Below are 18,946 nucleotides of genomic sequence, written 5' to 3'. Positions count from 1 at the left end.
GCTGAAGCAACCCTGCTGGTTGCTGATGCTCAGCTTTCACCTGTTGACAGGTTAAACATCTCGCCACGTACTCCACTACATCCTTCTTCATCCTGAGCCACCAATACACAATGTCCGTAGATCCTGATACATCTTCGTGGTACCAGGATGAAGTGAGTACGGTGTAGTATGCGATTCATCTAGTATTTCTCATCTGATCCCCACATTAGTCGGAATACAAATTTGACCTTGATACCGTAGCACACCAACCTCAGAAATAGAATAATCCTTAGCTTCTCCTGCTAAGACATTCTCTCTAACCTCCTGTAACTGAGCATCCACCAATTGACCTTCCTTAATCTGCTCTAGTAGGGCCGAATGTAAAGTAATGTTGGCCAATCGGCCCACTACCAACTCTATCCTCGCTCTAGACATCTCATCAACTAAGTCCCTCAAAATCTGAGTGGAACTAAATAACTGACCTAGGCCTCTCCAGCTCAATGCATTTGCCACTACATTGGCTTTCCCTGGGTGGTAAAGAATGTCACAATGCCTCTACCTCATGTTCAGGTCCTTCTGCATGAAGAAGTACTTAAAACTATTATGATCGGTGTATATCTCGCACTTCTCCCCGTACAAATAATGTTGCCACACCTTCAGTGCAAATACCACCACTTCCAATTCCAGATCATGGGTAGGATACCGCTGCTCATACTCCTTCAGCAGTCGTGACACATAAGCTATAACCTTCCCGTTCTACATCAGCACACAACCCGAACCCAACCTTAACGTGTCGCAATAAACCACAAACTTTCCTTCCTCAGAAGGAAGACTCAGCACAGGTGCAGTAATAAGTCGCCGCTTCAACTCTTGAAAACTGTTCTCGCACTTGTTTGACCAGACGAACTTCAAATTCTTCCGTGTCAATTCTGTCATCGGATTAACGTCTGTAAGACCTATCAAAGATGTAGCTCGTGCTCTGTCTCTGAACTGGAGTACACTAGAATATTGTCGATGAAGACAATCACAAACTGATCCAAGAAGTCCTTGTCCATGTTCATTAAGTCCATGAAGGAGCGACCCACACAAGTTAGATCCGCACGAGATTGGACCCACGAGTTACGGAGCCTCTCAAGAAGTGCTACCAGCAAGGCTTCAGCTCTCAAGGCCAAAAGAACCTATGTTTAGTTTGTTCTTCGTTGTTTTAGCTTAAGCAAGTAAGAATCAAAAAGGCTACCTAGGTAACCTCCTAGTTAGATGTAACCCCCTTTTTTATTTACAAAGTCAGTTGTAAACCGCGTGTTATGAATGAAACTGTTTGCAACTTCATGTGTTATTTTTCTTCGCTACGCGGGCATCAGCCAAAGTGTCTGCCGAAATAAATTTCACCAAACACTTGGGGGGCAGGACAGGAGGCAATAACATGCAGCTAGCGAGGGGAACCTAAAAAGGGCCCTCTAACGGAGGATCCTAAAAAGGACCCCTCGCCCTCCTAAAAAGGAGACTCGTAAAAAAGAGGCTCCTAAAAAGGACCCTATAATAGGGGATCTTAAAAAGGGCCCTCAATTAGGAAGAACCTAAAAACGACCCCCTATCAGGAGGATCCTAAAAAGGGCCCTCCATCAGGAGGAAGTGGCCCGTGAAGACAAAGCAAGCAACAAGCAGGAGAATCCAAAGAAGGACCCCTTGCACCAAGATCCTAAAAAGGGCCCTCCATCAGGAGGACCCAAAAGGGACCATGGCCCTAAAAAGGACCCTTTAATGGGAGGTCCTAGAAGGACCCCTTATATCGGGGCCTTAGGCGAAGTCCTTAAATACAGAAAACAGGGAGAGGACCTTGCAAGGCATCCCTTGGGTTTACAAGGATTAGCTACCCTTGTGAACATCAAGGAGGCCAAAAGGTCTTACGAAAGAAAAATATATAGTGACAACACTAATAAGTCTAGAGCGGCCACCAAGCCGTCTAGCCAAAAAGGGTCCTAAAAGAGACCCTTGCAAAAATAGTACTATGCATAATGACGAGAGGGACGCTTATCGCAAAAAATAATAAGCGCGCGCAAGAATATATAAAAGGATAGCTAGGACCCAAGGGGTCAAAATATCCTTATAAGAGTAATCAAGAGGCACCAAAAGAGGTCCCAGTGAACCCTTTCACATGGGCTCCCAAGGATCTCCAGCTTGGTAAATAAAAGAGGGGAACCAACCAAACCCCATCATACAGGCTCAAAAGGGCCTCGAATGCAGTAGAATAAGAAACAAATAGCAACACATGTATATATACATTGAAAAAGAAAGTTTTGAAGACAGTACAAGAGTTACAAAAGAAATCTGGTAGTGATAATGATATTACAGAGTCAAAAAGAAAAAAGAGCGCACACCCATGGTGGGCTAGCTAACAAAAATTATGAAATGACTACTTCTGGGCCTCCTACCATGGGCACTCCACATGGCCGCTCAAGCGACGGCATGCTCACCAAAAGAAGAGAAATCAAAATTAGGATCCTGCCTCCATCCGTTGTAAAGGGCGCGGTCTATGGACCTGTACTCAATGACAGTCTTCTCCTCCTCCAAGGAAGCATTTCTCTCCTGCAAGGGGTCCTGGTAACCTCGACTTCGGCCCTTGCAGTCCGGAGTTTGACCCTGATAGACTCGAATTTGGCCTCTAAATAAGTAACCCTCTCCTACGACATCGTCACGATATCCTTGGTCGCTTGGAGTTCGCTCTTCAGGCTAGCAACTTGGTCCTTCAGCTTCTTGGCCTTGGCAACCGCCTTCAGCTTCCTCCTCGACGAGGTGGCAAGTTCGGCCCGAACCTTCTTTAGCTCAGACTGGATTTTCTCAAGCTCTTTCTCGAGCTCCTGGACTCGGGCTGTAAGGCAGTCCCTCTCAGCAGTAGACGCAGAGAGGTTGCTAGACGAGTCGGGAAACCGTAGAGCCACAGTATAGGCCTGCAAAAATAGACCAAAAGGATGTGTTAGTCTCCAAATAGATACCCCAAGAAATTAGCCCATACTTAAAAAAAAAAAAAAAACTATGGAAAAAGTGAGGTGATAGGGGATTGCACCCCTTACCTCTTGAAGGGAGTATGGGTCTAGATACCACTAGGCTAAGGAAGTAAGGTGGATATATTAAGCCATGCATGAAGGCCTATTTATAAGAACCAAGGTGAATAGTCTACAAGAGCACCTAAAGGTACTCTCCTAGACTGGGGGGGAAGTGTTGAGGCTCAAAATCTCACCAAGGGAAAATATGAGATCAACGCCATGAAGCCCCCATTTACACGACAAAGAAGCCATGGCCTCGCTCGGCCAGTTAGGCACGGACACTATTGGCCTCGCTTGGCCACGCCCGCGCGCACTAAGTGGCCTCGCTCGGCCACGCCCGCGCGCACCTGGCGGCCTCGCTCGGCCACGCCCGCGCGCACCTAGCGGCCTCGCTTCGTCACGCCCGCATGCACCTGGTGGCCTCGCTCGGCCACGCCCGCGCGCACCAGGTGGCCTCGCTCGGCCACGCTCGCTCGCACCTGGCGGCCTCACTCGGCCACGCCCGCGCGCACCAGGTGGTCTCGCTCGGCCACGCTCGCACGCACCTGGCGGCCTTGCTCGGCCACGCCCACGCGCACCTAGCGGCCTCGCTCGGCCACGCCCGCGCACCCCAGATGGCCTCGCTCGGTCACGCCTGCGCGTACCAGGTGGCCTCGCTCGGCCACGCCCACGCGCACCAAGTGGCCTCACCATCTAGGCCTCGTGGTGGCCTCGCCCATGCCCACGGAGTGGCCTCGCCATCTAGGCCCCGTGGTGGCCTCGCCCATGCCCACAGAGTGGCCTCGCCATCTAGGCTCCGTGGTGGCCTCGCCCATGGCCCCGAAGTGGGGGTCACGTCTGCAGCACACTCGACCTCGTGAGCAGCCAAGAGAGCCGCGCCATCAATAAGCCTTCCAAGGGGGCCTCGCGAAGGAATGAGAGCTACATCACCTAGTGGCCACGTGAGTAAAGCCATGCACCAAGGGTCCCATTCCTTACACCTTGAGACCCCTATGCCTAGAGGCTCCAGTACGAGTCGAATGGGACATACTTGTACGACCTAGTACTGAGTACGGAAACCAGTACCAGTGGGACTACTGGGATAAGAGTTATGGCCCGTACATCTATGGCCAAAGGTCAGAGTCGACACCACTATCACCTGCGCCACTATGCCTGCCACCACTCATCAGACATGGGTACAGACAAGTAGAGGAGACATCCTCCTGACACCTTCTCCTGTACTGGATGTATGACCACAACCTCTGAAGCCACTCCCCTGACATAGTACATATATACCACTTGGTCTCCTGGACCACCATGTACCTAAGGCCATTAGAGCCTACTATAAAATGAACTGGAACACCACCTAAAAAGGGGTTGGAAGTTTTACTGTAGCAAAGGCTGGAGAGTTAATGAAAGATTGATTGATTTCTCCATTGTTATTCTGTCACAATTCTTGAGTTATAGCTTTGATTTCTATAGCCTTTTTATTGACGATCCTAACTTGATAATTTCTTCCAACTCAACTTAGTTGACGAGTTCTCACCGTTAACACTTCCAAACATCAAATTAAGTCCCAAATAAACCCAAATACCACCTCCACATGTCCTAGGCACCACAACCCCAAGAACCCTAGTCAATACTCCAATCAATTCCCCACTTTCCAACCCAAAAACTAGCTGGAACTCAACTAAGAAAACAGAGCAAAACCAAGAGTTCTAATGGCTAAAAACTCACCTCAATCTCAACAACACACCCTCTTCAGTGGTGGAGCGTAACCCTAGCTTATCCCATCTTGGTTCCTTGGCTTGATTCCTCAAAAAGGAGCTTGAAAATTTAGAGAGAAATGAGGGAGAAAACCTATAGGAAGAGAAGGGAAAATAGGACTCTGTTTTGATAAACTTCTATAGCCTTAATTGCTTATATCAATCTCTAAGGGTGAAAAGACCTAAATTCCCTTAGGTATAAAATAAAACCTTAACAGCCACCAAGGGCAAAACCGTCCTTTCGCACCTATTTCGTTAATCATAATTAACACCCTCCAATTCCCGCTATTCTCAAACACCACTAAATTATATCCCATTACCCGATAATGCTCTAATCATTAAAATCACCCCGAGACTCACCCCGAGCCTCGAACTTAAACAAGTTATGACCAGACCGAACACTTGCATTTCATGATCGTCTCATGCTGAAAGGCTCGAAGAAATCCACATATAATGTGGTACCATTGATAACTCACCCACATGCACGAAACTACACAATTACGCTCTCAACGGGCCAAATTACAAAAATGCCCTTATAATTAAAATACACCCATATGCATGCATGCAGGCATGCATTCATCATCATATAATAATATAATTCACATAAACATGCATATAACCATTTAATATCATAATAAATCAATTATGGCCCTCCTGGCCTCCTAATCAAGGTCCTAACCCTTATTATGAAATTTGGGGCATTATAACTATCCCCTCCTTACAGAAATTTCTTCCTCGAAATTTATCTATACAACCCGGAATAAAAATTCCGCACAATTGACTCCAATTTCCCAGGTCGTTCTCTTGAGCTCACTATCCCTGCAACATACTTTAACTTAAGGTACACTCTGTTCCTCAGAACCTTATTACTTCTGTTACAATCTGAACTGGCTATTCCTTATCGGAATACTTAACCTTCAGATTTTTTTTTTATGACTCAACTTATGAGTTCCTTTAACCCATGTCCACTGCATGGAAGTACATAACACACTGTATACAACTGACAGTGCCAAAGATAAGGCTGATCCAGAGTTAACCTAACCAGTCCTATTCAGGACTCAACTGCCGAAATAATCTAGGGCTTAGCTTGCCCTTAACTCCTCACCCCTTTCCATGGTAATACTTTAAAGAAGATACATCCTTCTACTTGCAACTCTATGTTCCTGTTTTTCAATTTTGTAAAACTTTTCCATTTATTCTGAGAAGTGAGCATCCAAGCTCTAACCTCCAATAATCTCAATAGCCCCTGAACACGCTCAAGATCTAGATATATATTAACTCATTCATCTTATAAGATGTTCTTCCAATAATAATTGGATAACCCTCTCTGTCTGATTTACCACCAATCTGAGAGTAATAAACTGTACTGAATCCATCTATATACTCATTGCCTTCTTAACCCTTCAAAAACCTGGAAGTCGCACTAGAGTCTTCATCTAATAAGATAGACCTTAAGTTTCATGAAGGCACTCTATTCCTTTCTCACATAGGGATCTGATTACTAATCAACTGTGTTATTTACTCATCCTTACTGGCAAAATAAGCTTACTTAAAACACTGGTCCACGATGACTCAAACCAATTCACACTGACCCACTAACCTGGGCAATCCCATCGCGAAACCCATCGCGATGCTCCCTTATTTCCATTATAAAATACTTAAAGGCTACAATGGCCTTGCTGAATCCTGATACTCTTTCCTGACCCGCTAACAGGCTAAGAACTTTACCACGCATCCATTACATCCCTCTCCATCTCAAGCCATCACTACAAAGCTTTCATATCTTGTTACATTTCCAGGATGCCTGAATGAAGAGAATAGGAGAATAACACAAAATTCATCAAGAATCTCCCAATTAATCCAATAGTCCATCGGATCCCAAATCCGATCTCCATACCTCAATAAATTCATGTCTAACACTGTATAACCCTTAGCTAATCCAGCTAAGACACTCTCCTCAATCTTTTCTATCTGCAGTTAGCTTAATCATCTTTCCTTTTGATCTTCCCTGAGATAATAATCCCATACATAAATTTGGCCACCTGACCCACCAGAAACTCTACCCTAGTTCTGGTCAGATCCTTTAACCAACAAGTTGCATATGCAATCACTTTTCTCTGTTACTGAGATGTCTTAACAACCTCCAAACTAATTCTAATATATAAGAAGACTCAGAATTAATTCCCAAGGCAACTGAAATATCTTACAATCTAAGGAAACTCTTGCCCCTAAAGCGTTCTTTAACCTTGGAAAATCTCCACAGAAAAAATACCACTATATCATCGTCCAAGACGATCACAATTCCCATTCAAATAAACCTTTGAATGCTCTATTAATCTGATTCATAAACACTTAGCATCAAACAGATCCTTAAAACATAACTCAGCACTCCCAGTGCCCTTATCTATTATAACAGCAGACTCCTGCATATCTTTTCCCTAAAATCTAACTGGTACAAACCAGATCCAAGATTCAGCTTAGAGAATACCATATTACTCATCAACAGGGCCTTTTATTCTTACAACTCTATTTGAGCCATTCAAAACAGTGCCCTAAAACCTGAATCCATTCCTGGCACCAATTCATTTACCATTCTATCTCTCCATATAAAGGAGACCCTGACAAAGCCCTTGGAAACCTGTCCAAGGCTCACAGACTAATCCAGCCTGCCCTGACTCCACTGGCACAAACTAAGTGGTATCCACCACACTAGCTAAGAGTTCCATGCATCTCCCTGCCATAGAACTCTAGCTCTCAATACAGATGTCATAAACATATCAAATCCTTACACAGTGCCAGCTGTCACAAGGCTTCCCACTTCTAAGCTCAAGAAATACTATTCCTTCCTTGCTATTTTAAATTACTCCATAATTACTTAACCAATCCATACTCTGGATCAAACCAAAGCCAGTCATAATCAGCTTTATCAAAGTCACTAATGAGTCCTTTCACAATAATTCATCTGGTCTCTTAAATTACCAATACAGTATCACTTTTCCAAGAAGCAAAGAACAACATGGCACTAAAATCAATCATCATAACTCATAACTTAGAACTAGAAAACTGACCTGCCACCCCCGAGGAACTGGTCTTGGTCTCAGACTGCCACGGAATAAACACTCGAGTTAGAATCTAGCATTCTATTCCCTTTTGCTCATGCTCTCTTAGCCTTGAGCAATCCTTCTTTAAATGCCCAACCATGCCGCATGCAAAACATGCCCTCGCTCGCCATTCTCCCAGATGACGCCTCTTGTACCGAGTGCATATTGGACGAGTCTTCCAGCTTTCACTCTTGCTTGCTCTAATAAGTGGAGATACCACTATCCGAGCTCTGTGCTCCCTGGAACTCTTTTTCTCATCTTTTATGCTCTCAACAGCAATAGCCTTCTCTACCACGTGAACAAAGGTAGAGACTTCATGAACTGGGGTAGCTCTAATGCCCTGAGCTATTCTGGGATTCAACCCTTGAATAAACCTTTCCTTCCGATCTATGTTTGTGGCCACCATATCAAAAGAAAACTTGGCCAACCCATCAAATCTGCTAACATACTCGGCTACTATTGCCTTTCCTTGAACGAGATTAAGAAACTCATTCATCTTAGCAGTCTTAGCTGCATCACAATAATACTTCTCATTAAACAGCTGCCTAAATTCTTTCCAGTCCATCACAGTTGTATCTCGTGTTTGGAATACTATTTCCCACCATGTTCGGGCATCATCCCGCAGTACATATGTCGCACAGATCACCCTATCATGACCCACTAGCCCCATACTATCAAGAATGGAACTGATCATGCCCATCCATTGCTCAGCTCTGAATGGATCTAGGCCTCCCTCGAAGACTGGAGGATAATACTCATGGAATCTTCCACAGAGAAATTCCCATCTACTCTCAACCCTAGGCTGAGCCAAAACTGGTGCCACTCCTGGAACAATAAAGAAGAGGTGCTTCCCAACAGATTCTGTTGTTGCTTCAGACACCTAATCTCTTCCTCATGCCTCAACAATCTTAATTGCAAATCTGTGAACATCTGTTGAAAATTCACAGGAGCAGATGAAGAACTAATACCCTGGCTATAACTCCTAGCCTCATTATAACCACCACCAGGCCTCATTATCTGCCTTGGCTATAAACCTGCTGATTGAATCTGCAGTCAATAACTTGACCCATTAATCATGATGAGCATATCAAGAACTTTCCCCATGGGATAAATCTTACCACACCACAATCATTAACCACTCGAAGTGCAACAAACATGCCCATGGCATTTATACATCAATCATAATTCCTGCTCTTCCAACATTCACACCATGCCTCCAACTCCAGCATGCAAATATCACAATTATATAATCATGGACCAGATAATCATATGATCACATCCATATATATATATTCACGGAGCATATAATCATATAGTGAAGAGTTTAGCCTGGCTTTATCAGAATCTCATGCTCCTTAATACAATGTGCAGGTAAAGCATTTACATTCTTTTTAAGCAGTTAAGCACATAACTACATAAATAGTTACCATTCCCTGAGTGAAGCAATCTTCGGTGACGGGTGTACATGCCCGGCTTGTCTTTAGGAACCATAAACCTTGCCTTGCTCTGATACCAAAGTTGTAACGCCCCAAACTCCAGGGACCGTTACGGTGTGCCTTGTAATAGTGCTAAACTCGCTAATCGAGTCGTTTGGCAAAAATCGTGTAACTAAGTATGATTAGCGGTTTAGGGATTAAAAATTTTGGTTAAGATGTAACGTTTCATTAGAACGTTTACTGTATACATTGGGATCCCAAAAATATAATGTTCAGAGTCTACTACAAGAAAATATTTTCAACAGGCCGATCTAGGCGGCAAAACAGTGTTTAACCCTAGTTCCTCTTTCAACCCTCGGCCGTGGCGGTCGAGCAGCCGCATATATACACTTCGTCAGCTAAGCTATCCAACTTAAGGATGGTCCAGCTTTCTTTTGCCTTTACCTGCACCACATAGCACCCGTGAGCCGAAGCCCAGCAAGAAAACATAATATGCTCATGAACAGTAATAACATGTCATCAAATCATAAGGCACACGCCTAGCAGATATAGCCTTAGTCAAGTAGGCAAACAAATCCACGTAATGTTGAGTATAACACACCAACCAATGACCATAATATTCATCCAGGGCTTTTAGCCCAAAATAGAAGAGTGACAGTGGTACCGTCACTAGGGTGGGTTCCGTTCCCAATAGCCATGTGACGATAGGGTCACCGGAGCTTATAGATAAGTGATCCTTTCACAAGCTTAAACAAGATAGGTATTTGGTGAAATAGTCACAAGCATAAACTTGTCGAGTAAATAAGTGATCCTTTCACTAGCTTTGATAAGATAGGTGCATGATGGCTAGTCACCAACATAACCTTCCTCATGACCATAGAGTCATAACCATGGAACTCTATTCCCCTGCCATGCGACAAGCAGTCATCTAGGCCTTAGGCCCTGGCTCTGAGTAACTAGTCCTAGACTAGCCAAGCGCTTATATGTTTCATCGACCTTAGGGTTGGTCCAGCATTAATACCCCATATGAGTCATTCAATGCTGATATCGATTAGATCTAATCTTCATTCGGTCCCGCGTTCAGGACGCTTATGCCGTTTCTGACTCTTAGGTCAGTGTCCCTGACTAGTCAGTGCCATATACAAGTAAGCAATGCCACCAAACATATATCACATATCCAGTATCTGAATACAGGGCATTCAGCATGCTTACTTGACAAATACTAGCACAATTAGGATCATGCATAAACACAGAGGCTCAAGCTCTGAACAATATCATACTCAGTATACAAAGCATGTCCTAATCACATGTTTCTCGTGCATTATATTTAAACATCCAACATACATCAAGAATAACCATGCATGTCACGTATACACAGGGTGCAGTATTCTTACCTCCGGTTCGAGCGAGAATTAGAACAAGAACGAGCCTTGAGAACGATTGATCCTTAATCCTTTAGGGGTCACCTAGTCATAACCAAATACAATCTCCAATTAATGAAAATCAACCAAGATAGGGTCTTGACCTAAACCCCACTCTCGGGACCTCGAAACATGCCCACACGGTGAGTAGATTCGATCTCGGGCCTTAAGGATCGAAACCCCGAGCCAAAAACCCTTAAAAACACTCAAAACAGGGTTCTGAAGAAACAGGGAAGTGCTACAGCGCTGCCCTCCTAGCACCCTAGCGCTCAAGACAGAACCAAACCGCGTTAGCCTCCTCTGCAGGTAGCGTTGTAGCGCCCTATACTGGGCACTGTAGCGCTACCTTCAGCTAGCATCTGCCCAGAAAGTTCTTCCTTCGATTCCACCATTTCTAACCCAAACCAAAAGCTTCCAAACATCAAATTAAGTCCCAAATGAACCCAAATACCACCTCCACATGTCCTAGGCACCACAACCCCAAGAACCCTAGCAAATTCTCCAATCAATTCTCCACTTTCCAACCCAAAAACCAACTGGAACTCAACTAAGAAAACAGAGCAAAACCAAGAGTTCTAATGGCTAAAATCTCATCTCAATCTCAGCAACACACCCTCTTCAATGGTGGAGCATAACCCTAGCTTATCCCAGCTTGGTTCCTTGGCTTGATTCCTCAAAAAGGAGCTTGAAAATTCAGAGAGAAATGAGGGAGAAAACCTATCGGAAGAGAAGGGAAAATAGGACTCTGTTTTGATAAACTTCTACAGCCTTAATTGCTTATATCAATCTCTAAGGGTGAAAAGACCTAAATTCCCTTAGGTATAAAATAAAACCTTAACAGCCACCAAGGGCAAAACCTTCCTTTCACACCTATTTCGTTAATCATAATTAACACCCTCCAATTCCCGCTATTCTCAAACACCACTAAATTATATCCCGTTACTCGGTAATGCTCTAATCATTAAAATCAACCCGAGACTCACCCCGAGCCTCGAACTTAAACCCGTTATGACCAGACTGAACACTTGCATTTCATGTTCGTCTCATGCCGAAAGGCTTGAACAAATCCAAATATAATGTGGTACCATTCATAACTCACCCACATGCACGAAAATACACAATTATTCCCTCAATGGGCCAAATTACCAAAATGCCCTTATAATTAAAATACACCCATATGCATGCATGCATGCATGCATTCATCATCATATAATAATATAATTCACATAAACATGCATATAACCATTTAATATCATAATAAATCAATTATGGCCCTCTTGGACTCCTAATCAAGGTCGTAACCCTTATTAGGAAATTCAGGGCATTACATAATCAATGATTTTAGAATTGCAAACCAATAATCAATCATCCAGGTAATAAACATGCCATAATAATAAAATTAATAACAATAAACATATTGCACAATATCCAGGGTCGACACCCTTAGGCCGCACCCTCTATTTATCCCACTGACTCCGGCTTGCATGGGCAGAGCTTAGTGATTATATACTTAACCCCAGCTACTAGTGGCCGAGCCGCGTCCTTGTGCGCCAATATTAATTCCGGCACTCTTAGGCCGTTTGTTTCATGTTCACATGGCATAATACCATCATACAACATTACATACAAGTATAGGGAACTCTTAGTCCCAACATAACCACATAACTGGGTGCAGCTTCTTACCTCTGATTCCGAGCGCTTTGGATAATTGAGACAGCCCTCGAGCACGATCCCGTCCGAGCCCTAGCGTACACCTAGTTACAACCGTAAAATAGAACCCTCATTAACCTTCAATTTTTTAACCTCTTAGCAAGCCCAATTCCACCAAACTGGGTCGTGGAATCGACCCCCGAGCCCCCAAGCAAAAACCCTAAAACAATTCCTAAAAACCAAGTTTTGGAGGCAGGGTAGCGCTACAGCGCCACAAGACTAGCGCTACAGCGCTACAGTCAGAAAGCCAACCCCCGCAGAAATGAAACATAGTGTTGTAGCGCTCCTATCCTAGCACTACAGCGCTACAACCAGCACATGCAAAGTTTCTGGGTTTTTCCTTCGAATTTTCCAGAGCCAAAACTCCATAAACCCACTCCAAACCTCATCTAAACTCCAAATTGAGCCTACAATCCACTATATCTCATCCAACATAACCTAACAAGATCAAAACTTCACTAAAAACCCCATCAACCACAGGAATCAAAGTTGAGCTTTGAAGCTCAAAAACACCATCTGAAAACCAGAAAACTCAAACAGTTAAGGTCAGAAATGGTTACCTCAAATGGGTGAATCTGACCCTAGGTTGCCCTCAGTGTTCCTCCTAGCTTTGGGTCCTTCCAAATCCCAAGTTTAAGTCTTTAAACCTCCACCCAAAACCAAACTCAGAAACCATACCCAGAAAGCTCAACAAATTCAGTCAAAACCTTTTAAACCTTACCTTAATTGGAAGCTAATTCCAGTTGAACTCCTAGCCACTCTAAAGATCAGAGTCCCAAGACCTAGTGTAGACTTTCTCTGAGTTCTCAGCTCCAAAATCCACAAGAAAGAGATAGAGAAAGAAGAAATCGTGTGGGAGAGAGAGATGGTGAGTTTGGAGTCTCTGTTTTTCTTTCCTTTTCTTTTCCTTCAATTTCTACCACTTTCCCTTATACTCTAAAAAGAAACATCAGATATATCAAGTATATCTCCTAATAAGAAAAAGACTCATTTACCCTCCCAATTAAATCCAAGCCTTTTAATCACTCTAAGGGTATTTTCGTCATTTACTCCCAATTCCCGCTAATTCCTCGAGTGACTCTAATATATACCACTTAAACCCCGTCTTCTAATTAATCACCAATTATTTTCCTCAATGTCTAAAAATCTCCAATATATTCCCCAAATTCCCAAAAATACCCCCAGGCTCCCCCGAGCCAGGTATAAATCCCCACCGTGACTATTTTGCTAAACCGCTCACTAGGATCGCCTCGAACCATATGCTGCAAATACATCCACATAATAATGTGGTCTTAAAAATTTATCACAAATAATCACATTTACGCCCTCAACGAGCCAAAATTAAGAATATGCCCTTATAAGCTAAATAGGGCCCACATGCTTATCAATACTCATAAACATGCATTTCACATATCCATATAATCATATAAGCATGCTTGTCACATAACCATGCATTAAATCATTTAAATCACACACATAAACCAATTATGCCCTCCTGGCACACTAATCAAGGCTCTTAAGCCTTATTAGTAGATTTTTTGTCGTTACACAGCTGGTGGTCAACCAAGTTTTAGGGGAATTTCAGGCTCGTGGCATCAAGACGGCTGCTTATCTAGAAAAGGCAAAAACTGCACTCGAACAGTTTGAATTCTACACTATAGAGCAAGTCCCCCGAGAACAAAATTCAAATGCAGACACATTGGCCAAGATCGCCACAACTAACGAGGCCGATACACTGAATGTGGTCCCAGCGGAGTTTCTTCTGACCCCGAGTATTAACGAGGTTGACGAAGAAGACATATGCATGATTGACTCGCAACCAACCTGAATGACCCCAATAGTAGACTACCTCAAAACTGGAAGTCCCCCAACAAACCAGAACGAGGCTAGAAAGCTAATGTATCAGATCCCAAGATACACTATTATGGAAGGAATGATGTATAGAAGAGGGTACTCTATGCCTTTATTCCGACGTGTCACTCCACTCGAGGAAAAGAAAATTTTGGAAGAAATCTACGAAGGATTTTGTGGAGACCACACTAGGGGGCATAGTATATCCAAAAAGGTGATAAGACAAGGGTATTTCTGGCCCACAGTCAAGGCAGACTCATTCGAATATGTCAAACGATGTGATAAATGTCAACGGTTTGCCTCAGTTCCATGAGCTCCACCTACCGAACTCACCATGATGAGCTCTCCATGGCCATTCGCAGTATGAGGAATTGACCTCATAGTCTCATTGCCAACTGGCAAAGGTGGAGTAAGATACGTTGTGGTCGCGGTCGATTATTTCACGAAATGGACCGAAGCTGAACCCTTAGCCACTATTACCTCGAAAAAAGTCTTAGACTTTGCTGTAAAAATTATTGTCTGCCAATATAGGATGCCTAGAAAGATAGTATCGCACAATGGAACCCAATTCGATAGTGATTTGCTTACCCATTTATGTGAGAAAAATAGGACAATAAAAAGTTTCTCCTCATCGCCCATCCCCGATAAAATGCCCAGGTTGAAGCAGTCAATAAGACCCTAAAGAGTTCCATAAAGGAAAGGTTAGAGGAGGCCAAGGGAAAGTGGCCTAAGGAATTACCTCAAGTTTTGTGGGCATATCGAACCACAGCACAGACTTCAACGGGGCATACTCCTTTCTCCCTAGCTTATGGATGCGAGGCCATGTTGCCTATTGAGGTCAAAATCCCCACAATACGGAGCCATGCATAACATCAGGCCTCGAACCAATCTCAGCTTGAAGAAAGTCTAGACCTCATAGAAGAAAAACGAGATGAAGCCCAATTGAAAAATGCTGCATACCAGCAACGAGCTACTAGATACTTCAATAAGAGGTTCAAGATAGAAAATTTGGATTGGGAGACCTGGTGCTAAGGCGTGTATATTGAGCTACATGAGACCCGTCTGCAGGGGTACTTGGACCTAATTGGGAAGGACTTTACCAGACCGAGTTTATCATTCAACTTGGGGTGTACAAACTGTCGAGGTTTGTATTTTTTGAAAACCCTCGTAATTCAATATCCTATGGTCACACTCATAGGATATTAAGGGGGCATCAGTGGTATACAATCATACCATAAGTTTTTTAAAAAATAACATAGAATAAAAATATAAATATCTGGATCATTAACCTGACATGAAAGTTTAAGTATACACGCGAGCTAAAAATGTCTAGACTTAACCCAACATAAAAGTTTATGTGTATTCGCGAGCTGAAACTGTCTGGACTTAACCCGACATTAAAATTGTGTGTATGGATTAATAACCAAACACGCGAGCTAAAACTGTCTCGGAGCTAACTAGACTATAGAAATTTATAAGTGTATGGATTATAAACCAAACATGAGCTAAATTAGTTTGGAACAAACCAGCTAAAACTAATCGACAGTAAGAAAGTTGGAATGCAAAATAAACCAACTACGAATCAAGTCGAGGTTGGAAAGTTTTGCAAAATTATTTTCGGCCTCACGCCTCCGAGAACTTACTCGAGGATGAGAAAAAGTGACTAGAAAAGCAAGATATAACTAATCTACGAAAATTACATGCCAATGTACTTTCGAGTACATGGTGAAAGTAAGGTTCGACCTTGATAATAATGAGGTCGAACACGGATATATCGAGTAAATTGTGCATGAATGCATTGAAATTCAAGCTTAAATCCAATGGATGTATTTGTGCAAATAAAAAAATATAAATCAAGTCTTTAATATAATATGCTCAAAATATTTCGACCCAGAAATGTAAAGCATATATTAAGACAAAAAGCTTAGAATAAAATCAAATGCATAAAAAACTTTCGAGCCAGAAGACTGTATGCATAAAGATTAAATGTAATATTTAATAAAAATAACTCTAAATCGAGCTATGTATTGTCTTCGCCCCAAGGGCACATATAAAATAAATAAAAAAATTGAGTTATTAAAGGTTTAATGGGACGTAGCCCATGATCTCGTCTTCATGAGGTAGACACTTCCCCACTAGTAGTACCTGGTGCCTCCGCCGTCTTCTCAGCCTCGAGTTGTCCTCCTCTTCCTCAAGACGAGCTTGCCACTTTTCGACGAATCCGGCCTCTAAGTTTTCCAAAAAGCTGGTATCGAGGTCAGGATTATTCACCCAGATCCGATACATCACCATATCTACGGCGTGATCTTTCTTGGTTTTGAACTCCTCAAGAAGGTGGGCCTTCACACCTTCGATTATCTCAAAGGTCGCCTTCTTCTCCTCTTCCAACTTGGCGTTTAGCTCTTGAAGCTCCTTAATCTTGGAATTTTTGGCCTCGACTTCTTTCATGTTTATGGTCATAGTCGACTCGAGGTCAGACACCTTTTGGGCAGTCTCCAGGGAGGCCTCCATCTTCAACTCTAGCTCACATACCCTCAGAATGGCAGCCTCCCCCACCTCCACCTCTAGCCTCGCCACTTTGAGCTCATCCGCGAGCTTCAGTTGGGCATCCTTGGCCTCTTGAGTGTGTGCCCTGCTTGTGGCCACCTCGTTGTTCATTTGGAAGTTGTGTTGAATAAAAAAAGCAAATGCCTGTACAGAAAAATAAACACAGGTTATTTAAGGACATTATTTGTTCGAATAATGCAAAACGAGTTACAACACAAGTAACTTACCGAGGAGAAAAGCTCGCTGCCTTTTCAAAGACAATGTTGGCAACGTGGCAGGAAGTGAGGAACTCCCATTGCGGGGCACCAAGGTTGTTGAGACTTTGGCCCACACGGGACAAGACGTCCGAGCCTAAATTGACTCCGTGTGACCCAGCAGCGTTGTTGACCACGTATTCTGGGACGTGGGTGGAGATCGTCCAGAATCATTCCCATGTGGGAGATCTATTTTGGGAAATAGGATCATGATGGGTGACTCAGGCCGAAGGAAGAGACGGGGGGTTAGGGGACGCCACTGGCTAAACTCTAGTTGTTATCCCGACCTCGGGAACTTTAGCTGTTACCCTGACCTCGGGCATAGCTACGGTGGCCGGGGCCGGGCTTTGAGCGACCGAGGCTGGAGGGACCACCTCAGATGTCTTAGCCACTTTAGAGGGGCGCTGCTCTCTCTAAGAAGCCCTCTGGCGTTTACTTGCCTTGGCCCTGAAGGATGACTAAGCACGTTGTCGAGGTCAGAGTCTATGTCGCCTACAAAAACACACAAGTTACAATTTAGTTATCGAGCTTAAGCCACTAAAAGAAGCAAGATTGAGGTTAAAAGAAACCTAACTAGAACACTCAATCGAGCTTGAGTTTGGCGACCAAGAAATTTTACCTATCTTCTGAGGACGCTGGGGGAGTCCCTTCTCTATACGTAGGAGATTGCCTCGAAAGGTCTCTATATATGTTGGTCCCATATTGGATGGAAACCCCATCCCAGACCTCATTCAAACTATACATAGTTTGATACTGACCTAACCAGCTATCAAACCTAAGCACTCTATGATCTACCCATGACCACACATAAAAATTATCCCTAGGATCCAGGAAGAGGATTAGTTCATCAGGTTTATGCTTAAGTAAAGAATGGGACCACATGGAGGAGCTACGCACTACTTTACCTCCACCACCTGAGCTTGGTGAAGCTTCTTCTTGGGCTTTTTCCCGAGGCAAGCCAGTCGTGTCGGCGAGCTATAGGGGACGGACCCGCGAGCTTGAAGTCCTCCTCCTGGGAAATGGCATGAGGTCCTACCTCAAGTACTTGTTATATGTCGAGTCGTCTATCGATTGGCCTTCCTCCTGGAGGTCACAGGCTCGAAGCTGATCTTCGTGGAGAAGATAAGATAGAGACCGCTGACCATAAGGCATTTGGAATAGGGCTGCCTTATGCTCCACCATCGAGTCAGACGGGGTGGGACAATGGTAATTGGCTATAAAAACAACTACATATCAGTATTCTGAGCTTTATTATTTAGTAAAAAGGAAAAGGGAATAAGTGTGGAGGTACTTACGGATGCGCTGGAAGGAGTAAAATTTGGAGGGAGCGAGGCCATCCATCTAGAAGAATGCGAGCTTAAAGTTTGAAGGATAGCCCGATAAGTAATAAAAGCCATCCCCTCCCCGAGCTTCGAGAATGGTTGCTTTTGAGGCAAAAGAGATATGAAATCTCTTGAGGTGAGGGTCCTTCCCACTTTAGCTCGTGATATAATGACTTGATGATAGAGAGAACCCTGTAGGAATTAGTCTGGAATTGGAAGGGAGTGATTCTAACAAAATCCAGAAAATCCTTGAAGTAGGATTTCAGGGGTAGCAGAGCCCCTGCCCTCATGTGCTCACGACTCCAGGCATCGAGCTTAATTTTACTATTGGGATTGCCATCTCCCAGGGCGAAGCAGCACCGCTCGCTCGGAGTTGCAGGCCGACACATCAGAGTGCTAGAAAGTCTCAGGCCATGATAAGCTAGTAGCTCGGATATCTAGCCTATGGATGTGACTGAGCTCCATTAATGCTCAGCCTCGAAGAAACCATCTTGCAAGGTGGGAATGGAAACACCTTGTGAGGTGGAAGGGCAGTT

The sequence above is a fragment of the Humulus lupulus genome, chromosome 7 (genome assembly GCF_963169125.1).
Source record: "Humulus lupulus chromosome 7, drHumLupu1.1, whole genome shotgun sequence".
Taxonomy (NCBI): domain Eukaryota; kingdom Viridiplantae; phylum Streptophyta; class Magnoliopsida; order Rosales; family Cannabaceae; genus Humulus; species Humulus lupulus.
The sequence above is the reverse complement of the archived record's forward strand: the minus strand, read 5'-3'. Positions refer to the sequence as shown.